The 15,236-nt window shown below is 41.9% G+C and overlaps 1 long non-coding RNA gene across 1 annotated transcript; it reads right to left on the bottom strand.

Moving 5' to 3' along the window:
- Positions 1–4,404: 4,404 nt before the first annotated feature.
- Positions 4,405–6,665, bottom strand: LOC143416152 (uncharacterized). Its single transcript, XR_013096527.1, has 5 exons — positions 6,389–6,665; positions 5,746–5,907; positions 5,385–5,493; positions 5,164–5,279; positions 4,405–5,021 (listed from the first exon to the last, which is right to left on the bottom strand). It is a non-coding gene; the product is annotated as an uncharacterized LOC143416152 (long non-coding RNA).
- Between the last annotated feature and the right edge of the window lie 8,571 nt (positions 6,666–15,236).

Consider the following 15,236-nt stretch of genomic DNA (forward strand, 5'->3'; position numbering starts at 1 on the left):
TGTACACATTAGAGACATTTCTGTTGACTCAGAGTTGTGAAATGTTCTTTTATTTGATACACAATATGAAGTTCATAATTTTCTTACAAATAAAACTCTAATGACAAACATGAACAGCTGTGCTTATTTCTGAGACATGAGTTTTTGAATGTGTTCATATTTAGACAGTGTGCATCTGTATGCTGAAACTGTAATGGTGAACCTGAGGTGATGGTCAACAGAAGGCAAATATAAAACAATATTGAAGTAATGTCTTTACCCTCTGCAGCGTGTGGACGCTGTGCACACAATCACCTTATTCACTGTAGTAAACGTGCACCGCTAGCTCACGTGACTGACTGTCTCCATGGTTACATCGTATATTATTAGCTATGTAAACAGCTTCCATAGATACCGCCATAGCTCTCTGCAGCTGTAACACTTTCACACTTTGCAAATCATTTCATGTTTTTGATAGTTATGAAGACAGAAAATGTTTTTAAGGTCGTGCTAGGCGGTTGCTATGGTGGTTGCTGTGGACTTGGCTGGACCGCGTCCGATTCCTGTTATTAGCTGTCCGCCGTAGGAAGGCTGCGTTCCATTTACAAGTAGTGACAGTCTGCCGCAACTCAAACCCCGCTTTGTTCTGTAATTATAGGCCTTTTATAGCCGTTCATGACACGCACACACACACATAAAGCACTTTGCCTCACCATGAGAATGCAAGTTTACCTAACCTAACCTTAAAGTGTCTGATATAGGATAGAAAAATGAAGCAACCAGAGATTTAATGATGAAGACTCTGGGTTCTGTAGTTCACGTTTTACAGTCCTGAATGACTCTTTGCATATGATTTATTGAAGAGCAGTTTAGAATGCACTTTACATTTAGACTGTTGCTGTTTCATTTTTTACATTGTTGCCGTGTTATGTCATGAATAAGGTTCACCTGCTGGGGTTTGATGGATCAGCTGGACAATACAGTCAAAGACAGACTTCATTCATCATATGCAAGAATCCTAGTTGGATTTTTGTTGTCACTCATGTTTTTGAACCAAATATTGAAAACAATTCTGACAGACTGGATACCTGGTCAGGGTGTACGTTACCTTGTACTCAAGCATCCCAGGACAGAGCCCTGCCCCACCATGAGCCTGGGTGGATACGTGGTTATAATATAAAAGGACCGATACTGAATATGAATATTTCATGAAAATTGAATTATAATACAAATTAGTAATAAGGGTTTCTTATCTACCCCATACTCAAAGAGCTGCGGGCAGAGAGGGTGACAGGCGAGGATGGCACTGAAGAGAAGATGCTGGGTTTCTGGAGTCTCCTGGTCCTGTCAGTATTAGTAGGATGCATCTGCTGTGTCTTCTCGTGGATGCTCACCTACCTTGACTCGTTCCAGCCTGGTATGGATTTCCCAACACTGTGGACAGTGGCCCACGTCAGAGACGTTTAATATTGATTACATACAGTGGGGCAAAAAAGTATTTAGTCAGCCACCGATTGTGCAAGTTCCCCCACTTAAAATGATGACAGAGGTCAGTAATTTGCACCAGAGGTACACTTCAACTGTGAGAGACAGAATGTGAAAAAAAAATCCATGAATCCACATGGTAGGATTTGTAAAGAATTTATACGTAAATTAGGGTGGAAAATAAGTATTTGGTCACCTCAAACAAGGAAAATCTCTGGCTCTCACAGACCTGTAACGTCTTCTGTAAGAAGCTTTTCTGTCCCCCACTCGTTACCTGTATGAATGGCACCTGTTTGAACTCATCATCTGTATAAAAGACACCTGTCCACAGCCTCAAACAGTCAGACTCCAAACTCCGCCATGGCCAAGACCAAAGAGCTTTGGAAGGACACCAGGAAAAGTATTGTAGACCTGCACCAGACTGGGAAGAGTGAATCTACAATAGGCAAGCAGCTCGGTGTGAAAAAATCAACTGTGGGAGCAATCATCAGAAAATGGAAGACATACAAGACCACTGATAATCTCCCTCGATCTGGGGCTCCACGCAAGATCTCATCCCGTGGGGTCAAAATGATCATGAGAACGGTGAGCAAAGATCCCAGAACCACACGGGGGGACCTGGTGAATGACCTGCAGAGAGCTGGGACCAAAGTAACAAAGGTCACCATCAGTAACACACTACAACGGCAGGGAATCAAATCCCGCAGTGCCAGACGTGTTCCGCTGCTGAAGCCAGTGCATGTCCAGGCCCGTCTGAAGTTTGCCAGAGAGCACATGGATGATACAGCAGAGGATTGGGAGAATGTCATGTGGTCAGATGAAACCAAAGTAGAACTTTGTGGTATAAACTCAACTCGTCGTGTTTGGAGGAAGAAGAATACTGAGTTGCATCCCAAGAACCTACTGTGAAGCATGGGGGTGGAAACATCATGCTATGGGGCTGTTTTTCTGCCAAGGGGACAGGACGACTGATCCGTGTTAAGGACAGAATGAATGGGGCCGTGTATCGTGAGATTTTGAGCCAAAACCTCCTTCCATCAGTGAGAACTTTGAAGATGAAACGAGGCTGGGTCTTCCAACATGACAATGATCCAAAACACACCGCCCGGGCAACAAAGGAGTGGCTCCGTAAGAAGCATTTGAAAGTCCTGGAGTGGCCTAGCCAGTCTCCAGACCTCAACCCCATAGAAAATCTGTGGCGGGAGTTGAAAGTCCGTGTTGCTCGGCGACAGCCCCAAAACATCACTGCTCTCGAGAAGATCTGCATGGAGGAATGGGCCAAAATACCAGCTACTGTGTGTGCAAACCTGGTAAAGACCTATAGTAAACGTTTGACCTCTGTTATTGCCAACAAAGGTTATGTTACAAAGTATTGAGTTGTATTTTTGTTATTGACCAAATACTTATTTTCCACCCTGATTTACCAATAAATTCTTTACAAATCCTACCATGTGGATTCATGGATTTTTTTTTCACATTCTGTCTCTCACAGTTGAAGTGTACCTCTGGTGCAAATTACTGACCTCTGTCATCATTTTAAGTGGGGGAACTTGCACAATCGGTGGTTGACTAAATACTTTTTTGCCCCACTGTATGTCTGAAACCCTAACCCTAGCTCAACAGACCACAATGCCCTGGACTGTCAGTATTATTACATGCTGTGAACATAAGTAGCTTTGATCACAGTTTATGTTGTAAAAGAGAAGGAATATTGGAAAGAAAGATCAACATTGTGATATTATTTCTTCCAAACTGACCAGAAACATGCTTGTCAGACTCTCACAGCAAAGGATCAGACTCACTGTGCATGACGGCTCAGGCCAATGATGTCTGTTAGATTGTCAGTTGTTTAGTGCTTCTGTACAGTTAGGGTCACCGTCTCTATTTCAGAATAATTAATATGCGGAAAACACAAAGTTGATTGTCTTCCAATATTCTAGCATAATTAAAAAACTTTGACTTTGTAAGTGCATATTATTAGTCCTAATGCTAGCATGATTCTTCATAACTCCTGCTTTGAAATACTGAACTTTAAATTTACCTGATGAAAGATCATTTACAGTGGCAGTCTGTCAGGATCATTCTGACTGTAAGATCACTGTATTAATCTGAATCTGTCATGAATCGCTGTGCGGCAGGCAGGAGTTGGACCCAAAATGCAGGACTCACAGACTCGGGGAGGTGAACTCAAAACACAGCTTTATTTGCTGGTAGAACAAACATACAAAACTAGACTAAACTGGGAAACCATAAACTAAGAACTCACAGGGAGATCCACACACAGCATGAGGGACGACGCGACACTGACTCAGAGAAACACAGGGTTTAAATACACTGGGAAGTAACGAGGGGAATGAGACACAGAAGGAGGGCACAGCTGGGAGAAATCAGGACTGACGAGACAAGCAAAGCAGGACGCATTCACATGAGACACGGACCATCAAAGTAAAACAGGAAGTATCACACAGAGACGCGAACTTGACACAGTGGAGACAGCAACTAAGAAATACAGAGACATAAACCATAAGGCAGAGGTCTAAGAACCAAAATACACAGGGAAATACTCAGCTGGGAACACAAGAGACTAGACTAGAGAGAGTAACAAAAAACCAACCATGAGAACATAATGCACAATGCAGAGTGACAGAAAACAAGAAACTCAAACATGCAAAGACACACAATTACACAGAACAGAGGGGACACAGAGAGACATGAAGGGCAAGGGATCAAAACTAGAAGCCATAGAATAAATCACACACAAGTACAATAATACAAAAATCACAAAGAACTAAAAACGCTGGGTCAGGAGACCCAGGACCGTGACAGAATCCCTCTGAAATGTGCTGTGAATGAATGCTGATGCAACTCACTGTGGGAAAGCTGTTAATAAAATGAATCTGTGACACATGCAACACATTCACAGAGGAAGAGGACACAAAGGGAGGACACGCAGAGGCTGTGTTGAAGTCAGAAATCCAAATCTTTATTAAAAAACAGGCGGCGGTAACAAACAGGAAGACAAGCAGTCCATCAAACAGTCTACAGGGTCAAACATACAGAGAATTCAAACAGCAGTAAAAAATAACTGGACACTGAAAAACTTAAAGCAATGTGAGACACAATAAAAGGAAGCAGTGCAGTATATTCACTGAATTATCATCAATTACAAAAGAGAAAAACAACGATTTCTAAGGATTATTTTCTTAAATGCAGTTAGAGTGTGGCTGGTAAAGATGGAAACATACAGAATGTAAACTGTGTGAGTTTGTGAACTTTGTTAGTAACAAATGAGGTAAAAAAAACAACCAAAACAGACAAAACACAGAAAGAGGCTCAGTATTCATTAATAATTAGAAAGAAACATTCTGGTCGTGGATTTTTACAGTCTCAGTTCCGCTCGCTGTCATCATTATAATCATCATGATCAATGGCGAGGTCCTGAGGTGGGCGGGGCTGTCTCTGGTGATGTCACCATGAAGGAACAGCATCTGGCACGTGTTGCTGAAACATCCCAGTACACTGGTGTAGTTTCCTCTCCAGCTGTTTGACATGTGACACTTGAACATTAAGGGGAAGAAGAAGAAAGAGTGTTAGGTCAGGTGACCACATGGTTTCTAAAGTAACTGACAGGAAGTAACCAGGCCGTTAGAAATGGATGGCATGTGTTTAGAGTTACTGGAGTTGGGTAACTCTACTTACCAAAAGCAGCAGCACACAGATGAAGGATCAGATGCTGAATGTTGCAGGAACATGCTCATGTGCGGTGGTCATTCAGTGCTGCAGGTTAGACAGTCCAAGACTGATATGCTGCCCATCTGAGAGTTTGAAAACACACATGCAAAGATTTATTTTGTATTACAGTCAAAGTTGGATGTTCATTTTTGTCCTTTAAAAATGTTTGTGTATTTGAAAGCACTAACATTTAAGGATGACTTGGATCGTCTCCTTTAAAGGGGAGACAAGTGTATCCACTGATCCACGTCACTTTACCTGGATGATGACTCCTCTCCCCCTCACTCAGAAACACTCCTAATATAACCAAGCAAATAAATAATATTGAAGATTTACTTACATCATTACAAAAACAGGAAAAACATCTCCCTTTGATTCTATTTCTCCATTCCTGCTGAACATCAGGCAACAAATATCTCAATAAATCACAGTAAAATGTAAAGCACGTGTTTTCTCTGCTTTGTCTAACCTCTGCAGAGCCTCTGTCAAGAAAAACACATCTGTAAGCATAAAACAAATATACATTTCATAACACGTCACTGGACAAACCTTGGTCAGTTGATTTCCTCTGTGCAGTGCAGACGAGCATCAGTCAGCGAGTCAAGGTGGTGAGATGGACTGGTGTCCTTTGTGACTCTGCTGGTTCTTCTGAGGAAACACCACCGTCTCTCCACACCGTCACCATCTGTGAGCACAAACTGCTGCTCTGCTCTGCCAGCATGTAGGAAATCACATATCACACACAGGGGTGAAGAAACATCAGAGCTCAACTTTGGATACTTTAGATCTTAACAGATCAAAGTAGCTCTTAGTTTCAGCAATCAGTGAGCAGACAAACAATGATACCAAACTGATTCTGTATGAATACAATATGGTATTTTCAATACAGGTGTCAAATTAATTTATTAAAACTAATACAGATATATGTATATTTTTTTTTGATAAATTAGTTTGCTAAATTATAAGAATATATTTTTTTTTCATTTAACAATTGCAACTGAAAGAAATTAAATATTGAACAAAAATATATTGTCACATTCTGAGCATGCTCAGCACGCTGACAGACTTGAAGTTGCTACAGATTTTAAGAAGTGATAATTATGGGGAAGAAACTTCTCTTTTTCATCCGTTTAATCAAACATTTGATGCCTTAGATGTCTCAGTCCTGTAGCGTTCTGCAACTACAACTAACCTGAGGCTTGGATTTGGCTGCAGGTGCCCCTGTACATCCTTCTCAGCAGCACACATGTGGGTACCATTTAATCCCATTTCTTCCTGAGCTTTGCTTCATCACAAGACCAAAGGTGGCATCCCGTGTCACAGTCTTATCATCATCCAGAAGAAACATTTGAAGAAACATCATGGAGAAGAAACATTTACGCGCCTCCTGGTTTTGTTTTCTGATCCTGCGAAAAGACTGAGGACAACAAAGCCCAGAGAACACGAGATACACAACATCCAACATTCAGACTCAAATAAAGTCTGCAACACAGAAAGAGCTGTGATCAAGCTATTTATTACTGCACCAACACACATCAAACATCACAGTTCAGTCATGTCAGCGCTGCCACAGAGGTCGTGCTCCTGCTCCTTTATGCATTCCAAGGAAGAGGGAGGAAGTTAAACTGATCACACCACACTTCACGTGTCTCGCTATGAAACCTAACGCATCAATGGTTGTGCTGTTTTGTGCCCTTGGCCTTATCAGCACCTGTAAAGGGAGTTGTTTTCTCAAACTGCTGACGCTGAAGTAAGTTCATCTAGTTTTAGAAACTTTCACTGAACAGTAACAGTGTCACAACTAAGCATATGCATAAGCACTTAAATACTTTAAATGAGACTAAGAGAAAATTTCTATTACAGAGGCTAGAGCCTGTCCCAGTAGTCATAGGTAGAACACATCTGGACAGGTCACCAGTCTGTCAGAGGACTAACACAGAGACAGACATAAGAGTAACAAATCTATTTAAAATTAATGTAAGTTTGCTGCAGCTGTATGTATGAACATGTGTTTCTGTGCTCACAGTCCACCTCTCAGGAACCTGCAGTTCACTTTTAGTCTACTTTAAACAGACCTCACAAAAGGCTGATGTGGCTGGATCAGTAGTCTGATTTAAGTACGATACCTTTGGACCGGGATTAATCTGGTGCATCGCTTCACTGCAGTCTTACGTATTTTCCCCACACCTGAATAAAAAATACTGATATATACAAATAACAGCTTCAGCTGATGCAGCCTGACTCAATCCTAGATGTTCAGCACACAGAGACACAGAGGTTTAAAGTTTAGTGTTAACCTGAGTCACTGATCATTTGCAGTATTACAGAGTCTGGCAGTCTTTGCATGATGTCCACGTCACTGTACGTTTCTAGCTGACTCTCAGGTGTGACAGGTGTGCCAGCAGGAAAGAGTAATAATAACCTGCATCCTGAGGTTTGTCATGCAGGATTAAAGGAGCCAGGCTTTGTTCACACAGCTAGGATTGTATTTTACACTGACCCTGGGTCAGTATAAGTATCATACAGTTTAAACGAAGCACTGAAACTTGCACATATTTATTACAGATGCACTGAAGCTAATCGAGATATTTGCTGTCAGTCTGTGGCTGCGATTAAACACTTTACTGAAAACTTTATTAACTAGTAACTTCATCAGTCATGACAGAAGCTAATATTTCTGTGCTAACATCGTTTAACCAGTAACAGCTTTACTCCAATATAAGCTAACGTTTACACCGTAACTTTAAGCTAGCACCATAAAGACGGTAAAACACGTAATAATATCTACAAATGCATCTTAAAGCTGTTATATTAGCACTCGGTGTATTACTAACATAACCACATTAACATTACTGACACTCGCTGACTTTTAATAGTCATTCTATAAATGCTGTCCGTTTAAATGGTCTTACCTGTAAACACTGCATATCCACCGGTTTCCAGCCAGAGTGGATTCTGGAGTCTTCCACGCTCCTGTTAGTGATCCTCCATCTGGATGGATGAGAACAACCTTCTGAACAATCTAGCAGGAGATGGTCCATATCTATGGGACTGGTTTGTGCTAATAACGCCCATTGTATGGACTGATAACAGCCGAAGCGGGTGAATAAAGTCACCCAGTAGCTAGCTGTGCCATTACCCAGCATACATCACTCCCTCCATAAATGCAATAAACCATACAAAAGTATCGTTCAATTTTCAATTCAATTCAATTCAATTCAATTTTATTTATATAGCGCCAAATCACAACAAAAGTCGCCTCAAGGCGCTTCATAGATACAGAGAAAAACCCAACAATCATATGACCCCCTATGAGCAAGCACTTTGGCGACAGTGGGAAGGAAAAACTCCCTTTTAACAGGAAGAAACCTCCGGCAGAACCAGGCTCAGGGAGGGGCGGCCATCTGCTGCGACCGGTTGGGGTGAGAGAAGGAAGACAGGATAAAGACATGCTGTGGAAGAGAGACAGAGGTTAATAACAGATATGATTCAATGCAGAGAGGTCTGTTAATACATAGTGAGTGAGAAAGGTGACTGGAAAGGAAAAACTCAATGCATCATGGGAATCCCCCGGCAGCCTACATCTATTGCAGCATAACTAAGGGAGGATTCAGGGTCACCTGGTCCAGCCCTAACTATATGCTTTAGAAAAAAGGAAAGTTTTAAGCCTAATCTTAAAAGTAGAGATAGTGTCTGTCTCCCGAATCCAAACTGGAAGCTGGTTCCACAGAAGAGGGGCCTGAAAACTGAAGGCTCTCCCTCCCATTCTACTTTTAAATACTCTAGGAACAACAAGTAGGCCTGCAGAGCGAGAGCGAAGTGCTCTAATAGGGTGATATGGTACTACAAGGTCATTAAGATAAGATGGGCCTGATTATTTAAGACCTTGTATGTGAGGAGCAGGATTTTGAATTCAATTCTGGATTTAACAGGAAGCCAATGAAGGGAAGCCAAAACAGGAGAAATATGCTCTCTCTTTCTAGTCCCTGTCAGGACTCTTGCTGCAGCATTTTGGATTAGCTGAAGGCTTTTCAGTGAGTTTTTTGGACATCCTGATAATAATGAATTACAGTAGTCCAGCCTGGAAGTAATAAATGCATGAACTAGTTTTTCAGCGTCACTCTGAGACAGGATATTTCTAACTTTAGAGATGTTGCGCAAATGGAAGAAAGAAGTCTTACATATTTGTTTAATATGTGCGTTGAAGGACATGTCCTGGTCAAAAATGACTCCAAGGTTCCTCACCGCGTTACTGGAGGCCAAGGTAATGCCATCCAGAGTAAGAATCTGATTAGATACCATATTTCTAAGATTTTCAGGGCCGAGTACAATAACCTCAGTTTGATCTGAATTAAGAAGCAGAAAGTTAGCGGCCATCCAGGTCTTTATGTCTTTAAGACATTCCTGCAGTTTAACTAATTGGTGTGTGTTATCTGGCTTCATGGACAGATAGAGCTGGGTGTCATCTGCATAGCAGTGAAAATGTATGCTATGTCTTCTAATGATACTGCCTAAGGGAAGCATGTATAATGTAAACAGAATTGGTCCTAGCACTGAACCCTGTGGAACTCCATAATTAACCTCAGTGTGTGAAGAGGACTCTCCATTTACATGCACGAATTGGAGTCTATTAGATAGATATGATACAAACCACTGCAGCGCAGTACTTGTAATACCTACAGCATGTTCTAATCGCTCTAATAGGATATTATGATCAACAGTATCGAACGCTGCACTGAGGTCTAGCAGGACAAGCACAGAGATGAGTCCACTGTCAGTGTCATGGTCCTGGGCCGTGTTGGCCCAGTATTCTTAGTTCTCTTGTATTTTTGTATTCAGTTCCCTGTTTAGGTTCTGTTTCCTGAGTTGCCCTGTTATGTGGTTCCCTGTGTGCTTTCCCTTTTGTGACTCTCACCCCCTGTGTGCCCCTCTATGTATTCATGAGCCCTTGTCCCCTTTCGTGTTTTATTCCATGTTTTCCCCAGCCTGTTATGTCTGTGTTCTCCCCGTGCTCTCTCCTCCTGTCTGAACCTCTGTACTTCCTGTTTTACTTTGACAGTCTCTCGTCAGTATGCGTCATGTTGTGTTCACTCCTGCCCTGTCTCGTTATGATTATCTGTGTCAGCTGTGTTCCCCGTGTGGTCCCACTTCCCTCGTTAACCCTCTGTGTATTTATGTCTGCGTCTCCCTCAGTTCTGTGTCGTAGTCTCCCTCATAGCTGCGTGGATTTCCCTGTGTCTCTCTGCAAGTATTAGTTATTGTTCCCGGTTTAAGTTTTGTATTTCTTGTGATCTGCCTTCCAGCATTAAAGCTGTGATTTTGAGTTTATCCCCTGTCCGTGAGTTTGCATTTTGGGTCCTCATCCTGCCTGCCACACAGCCGACCTTGACAGTCAGAGGCCATAAGAAGATCATTTGTAACCTTCACTAAAGCTGTTTCTGTGCTGTGCTGAGCTCTGAAACCTGACTGAAACTCTTCAAATAAACCATTCCTTTGCAGATGATCTGTTAGCTGTTTGACAACTACTCTTTCAAGGATTTTTGATATGAAAGGAAGGTTGGAGATTGGCCTATAATTAGCTAAGACTGCTGGGTCTAGAGATGCTTTTTGAGTAAAGGTTTAACTACAGCCAGCTTGAAGGCCTGTGGTACATAGCCGATTATTAGAGATAGGTTGATCATATTTAAGATCGAAGAATTAATTAATGGCAGGACTTCTTTGAGCAGTTTTGTAGGAATGGGGTCTAAAAGACACGTTGATGGTTTGGAGGAAGTAATTATTGAAGTTAACTCAGAAAGATCAATTGGAGAAAAAGAGTCTAACTTAATATCAATGGTACTAAGAGTAGCTGTAGATAATATTACATCTGTGGGATGATTACTGGTAATTTTTTCTCTAATGATAAAAATGTTATTTGTGAAGAAGTTCATGAAGTCATTACTAGTTAACGTTAAAGGGATGGTTGGCTCAACAGAGCTCTGACTGTTTGTCAGCCTGGCTACAGAGCTGAAGAGAAACCTGGGGTTGTTCTTATTGTCTTCAATCAGTGATGAATAGTAAGATGTTCTGGCTTTGCGGAGGGCTTTCTTATAAAGCAGCAAACTATTTCTCCAGGCTAAATGATGATCCTCTAGATTTGTGACACGCCATTTCCTCTCCAGATTACGAGTCATCTGCTTTAGGGTACGTGTTTCAGAATTATACCACGGAGTCAGATACTTCTGATTTGAGGCCTTAGTTTTCACAGGAGCTACAGTATCCAGAGTCGTACGTAGTGAGGAGGTGAAATTATTAACAAGATAATCGACCTCTGTTGGGGTAGCGTTCAGATAGCTGCTCTGCTCTGTGTTGGTACAGGGCATTGAAGATGATAACAGTGGGTGGATTATATTCTTAAACTTAGTTACAGTGCTTTCAGAAAGACATCTACTTTGATAAAGTCTACTCTCCACCGCTGTGTAATCAATTATTGTAAAAGTAAATGTTATCAGGAAATGATCAGACAGGAGAGGGTTTTCAGGAAACACTGTTAAATGTTCAGTTTCTATGCCATATGTTAAAACAAGATCTAGAGTGTGATTAAAGTGGTGGGTGGGTTCTTTTACATTTTGAGAGAAACCAATTGAGTCTAATAACAGATTAAATGCCATGTTGAGGCTGTCATTTTTAGCATCTACATGGATGTTAAAATCACCCACAATAATGATTTTATCTGAGCTCAGAACTAAATTAGATATAAAGTCTGAGAAATCAGACAGAAACTCTGTGTAAGGCCCAGGTGGACGATAGATGATAACAAGTCAGACTGGTTTCTGAGTTTCACAGCTGGGGTGGACAATGTTAAGCATCAGGCTTTCAAATGAATTAAAAGTCTGTCTTGGTCTTTCATTAATTAATAGGTTGGTGTGAAAAATTGCTGCCACACCGCCCCCTCGGCCTGTGCTTCGAGATTTCTGGTAGTTAGAATGGCTCGGGGGTGTTGATTCATTTAAACTAACATAATCATCCTGCTGCAACCAGGTTTCTGTAAGGCAGAGTAAATCAATTTGTTGATCAATTATTAAGTCATGTACTAACAGAGACTTGGAGGAGAGAGACCTAATATTTAATAATCCACATTTCACTGTTTTACTCTTTGGTTCAGATGTGGATACTGTATTGTTCTTTCTTTGTAATTGTTTATGTTTAAGTTGTTTGTTGCTGGTTTTTAGTTTGTTTTTTGTCTTTTTGGAAGCTGACACAGTCTCTATGGAGATGGGTTTTTGGGGGGGGTAGCAGGAGGAGAGAAGCTGCAGAGAAGCGTGTAAGACTGCAACTCTGCTTCCTGGTCCCAACTCTGGATAGTCATATTTTGGGGGGTTTAATAAATTTGTCCATATTTCTAGAAATGAGAGCTGCTCCATCCAAAGTGGGATGGATGCCGTCTCTCCTAACAAGACCAGGTTTCCTCCAGAAGGTTTGCCAATTATCTATGAAGCCCACATCGTTTCTGGGACACCACTCAGACAGCCAGCAATTTAAGGAGAACATGCGGCTAAACATGTCACTCCTGGTCTGATTGGGGAGGGGACCAGAGAAAACTACAGAGTCCGACATTGTTTTGGCAAAGTTGCACACCGATTCAATATTGATTTTAGTGACCTCCGATTGGCGTAACCGGGTGTCATTACTGCCGACGTGAATTATGATTTTACTGAATTTACGTTTACCCTTAGCCAGCAGTTTTAAATTTCCTTCAATGTCGCCTGCTCTGGCCCCTGGAAGACAATTGACTATGGTTGCCGGTGTCTCTAGCTTCACATGTCTGAGAACAGAATCGCCAATTACCAGAGTTTGACCCCCGGCGGGTGTGTCGCCGAGTGGGGAAAAACGGTTAGACACATGAACGGGTTGGTGGTGTACCTGGGGCTTCTGTTTAGGACTATGCTTCCTCCTCACCGTGACCCAGCCTCCCTGATTCCCCAGCTGCTTGGGACCTGCCGGGGAACAGCTAGCGGGGCCTACGCTATTTTCGGCTGCACCAGCTACAGGGGCCTGGCTAGCTACGGGTGAATGAAGGGTGCGAAGCCGAGTCTCCAATTCAGTAATCCTGGCCTCCAGCGCTGCAAATATGCTACATTTGTTACAGATATCATTACTGCTAAAGGAGGCCGAGGAGTAACTAAACATCTGACACAATGAGCAAGAAAGTGCAGGAGGGACAGGTGAAGTAGCCATGGTGCTAATGAGTCGGCTATGAGCTAAGCTAGGCTAGCGAGACAGTACAGAGACAGTGAGTGAATACTTTGGCTATAAATTAGGTAGTGAGTACACAGAAAGTGTGCTTCGGATGAAGCACGTGAAGATTATACTATGAAAGAAGAATGTATTTAAAAGTTGTTAATTAAATCGCTAAGCAAATAAGCTACTCAGAAACACCACTGTGTTTGAGCAGGAACAGGAAGTGATACTCTACCACAGAGCGAGCGAACACCAAGTGACAGCGCCACCAAGAGTCAGCAAATAGACAGGGCATCGTTCTACCTGTTTTTCAGGTAGTTGTTTACATTGTATAATTTATTGTGTTCAGTATACGTCACTACAAAGTGATTTCGGAAATATATAAATATACGGACAACAGGCTCTTCCGCGGCAATCTCTTCAATCGGAGGACCCTTCACGTCAATTCCCGACGCGAGGGGGGTACCCTGCGCGTCCATAAGTGCAGCAGAGGGAGCCTGACTATATCCAGAGTCTGGGCTTGGGATTGTGCACAGGTTACGGCTTCGTGTTGTACCTGAGATTCTCAGCAGTTCAAACCCTCCTGTGTCTTTCAGCTGAGGGAAGGTATCCTCAGTCTTTGCCTTGACCACTTCTGGGTCATCATCCCTTCCTGTAAAACACATTACTTGCTGTACATTACTACAAAAATGGTACATATAAGAGTAAAAATGTAGTTAAACTGAATCTTGAAATATTAACAAATGACATGTAGCATCACCTTGGAATGAAATCCGTTTCTCTCCAAGTCCAGCTGCTGCTAGGTCAAATTTGACTGCTTTAGCTGGCACTGTGTCTGACGTATGATCATGTAAACAGAAGAAGGTGTGTGTGTAAATGGAGCGGCATGCTTTCTTGGAAGAATGCGAGGTCAGAGATGAAAGTGGCGCTGAGGAAGGCCTCACTCTGTAAGGGGCAAACAGTCTTGCGACTTCAGCTTTAAAAAGGGAAAAACAATATTATAGAAAACATTCTAAAAGCTTAGATTAATTGCTACTTAATTTGCAAGTATTATACCCGCTTACAAAATCACTACATTGAACTAGAATTGCTTTATTTTCATTCACATAGATTACTTGACTTTATGAGCAGAGAAAATAAGACACTTTAAAACGTCATGATTTAACTATTACCTACAACAATGTAAATAGTGATACAGATATTAACCCAGAAGACGATTATCTTCTTACCTAATTTATTAAGTTCTTTGCTATGATAAAAACAGTATAAAAAATTTGTGACTGAACTGATTAAAAAGCTCATTTTTGGCAGACAGACTAACCAAGCAGTAATAACATGGTTACTTACCGTGAACAGCGTTTCGTGGAGTGGAGCTAGCTGTGATAGCGTTTGCTAACGTTGACATTGTGCTGTTTTGATGAGAACTTGGACCAGGGACCGCTTCATCTCCAGTACGCTGCTGCAACACTCTCTCAGACTGAGGTGAAGACGTACAATCTAAGCGGTTAGCAAGTTCTCTGAGTAACTCAGAAACGGACTTGTTTCCTGCAGCCATGCCCTTCACAAGAATTGATACACCTGTAACGTTATTCGCGTCCAGTGTTTTGCATTTGTCGGTGCCTTAAGTTTATCTTGAGCTGCATACTGCCGCCAGCTGCATAGGAGACGCATTGCACCATTAAACCTAAATCGACAATTCATGTGCTATTACTTACGTCTGAGTAAAGGAGCAACCAATCACACAAGTGGCTCCGCCCTGTCTCTCTTGATTGACAGACAAAGTGATTCTGCTGTAAAGTCGCATTATGAAATAAATAGAC

This window comes from Maylandia zebra, unplaced genomic scaffold, assembly GCF_041146795.1.
Source record: "Maylandia zebra isolate NMK-2024a unplaced genomic scaffold, Mzebra_GT3a scaffold25, whole genome shotgun sequence".
Classification (NCBI taxonomy): domain Eukaryota; kingdom Metazoa; phylum Chordata; class Actinopteri; order Cichliformes; family Cichlidae; genus Maylandia; species Maylandia zebra.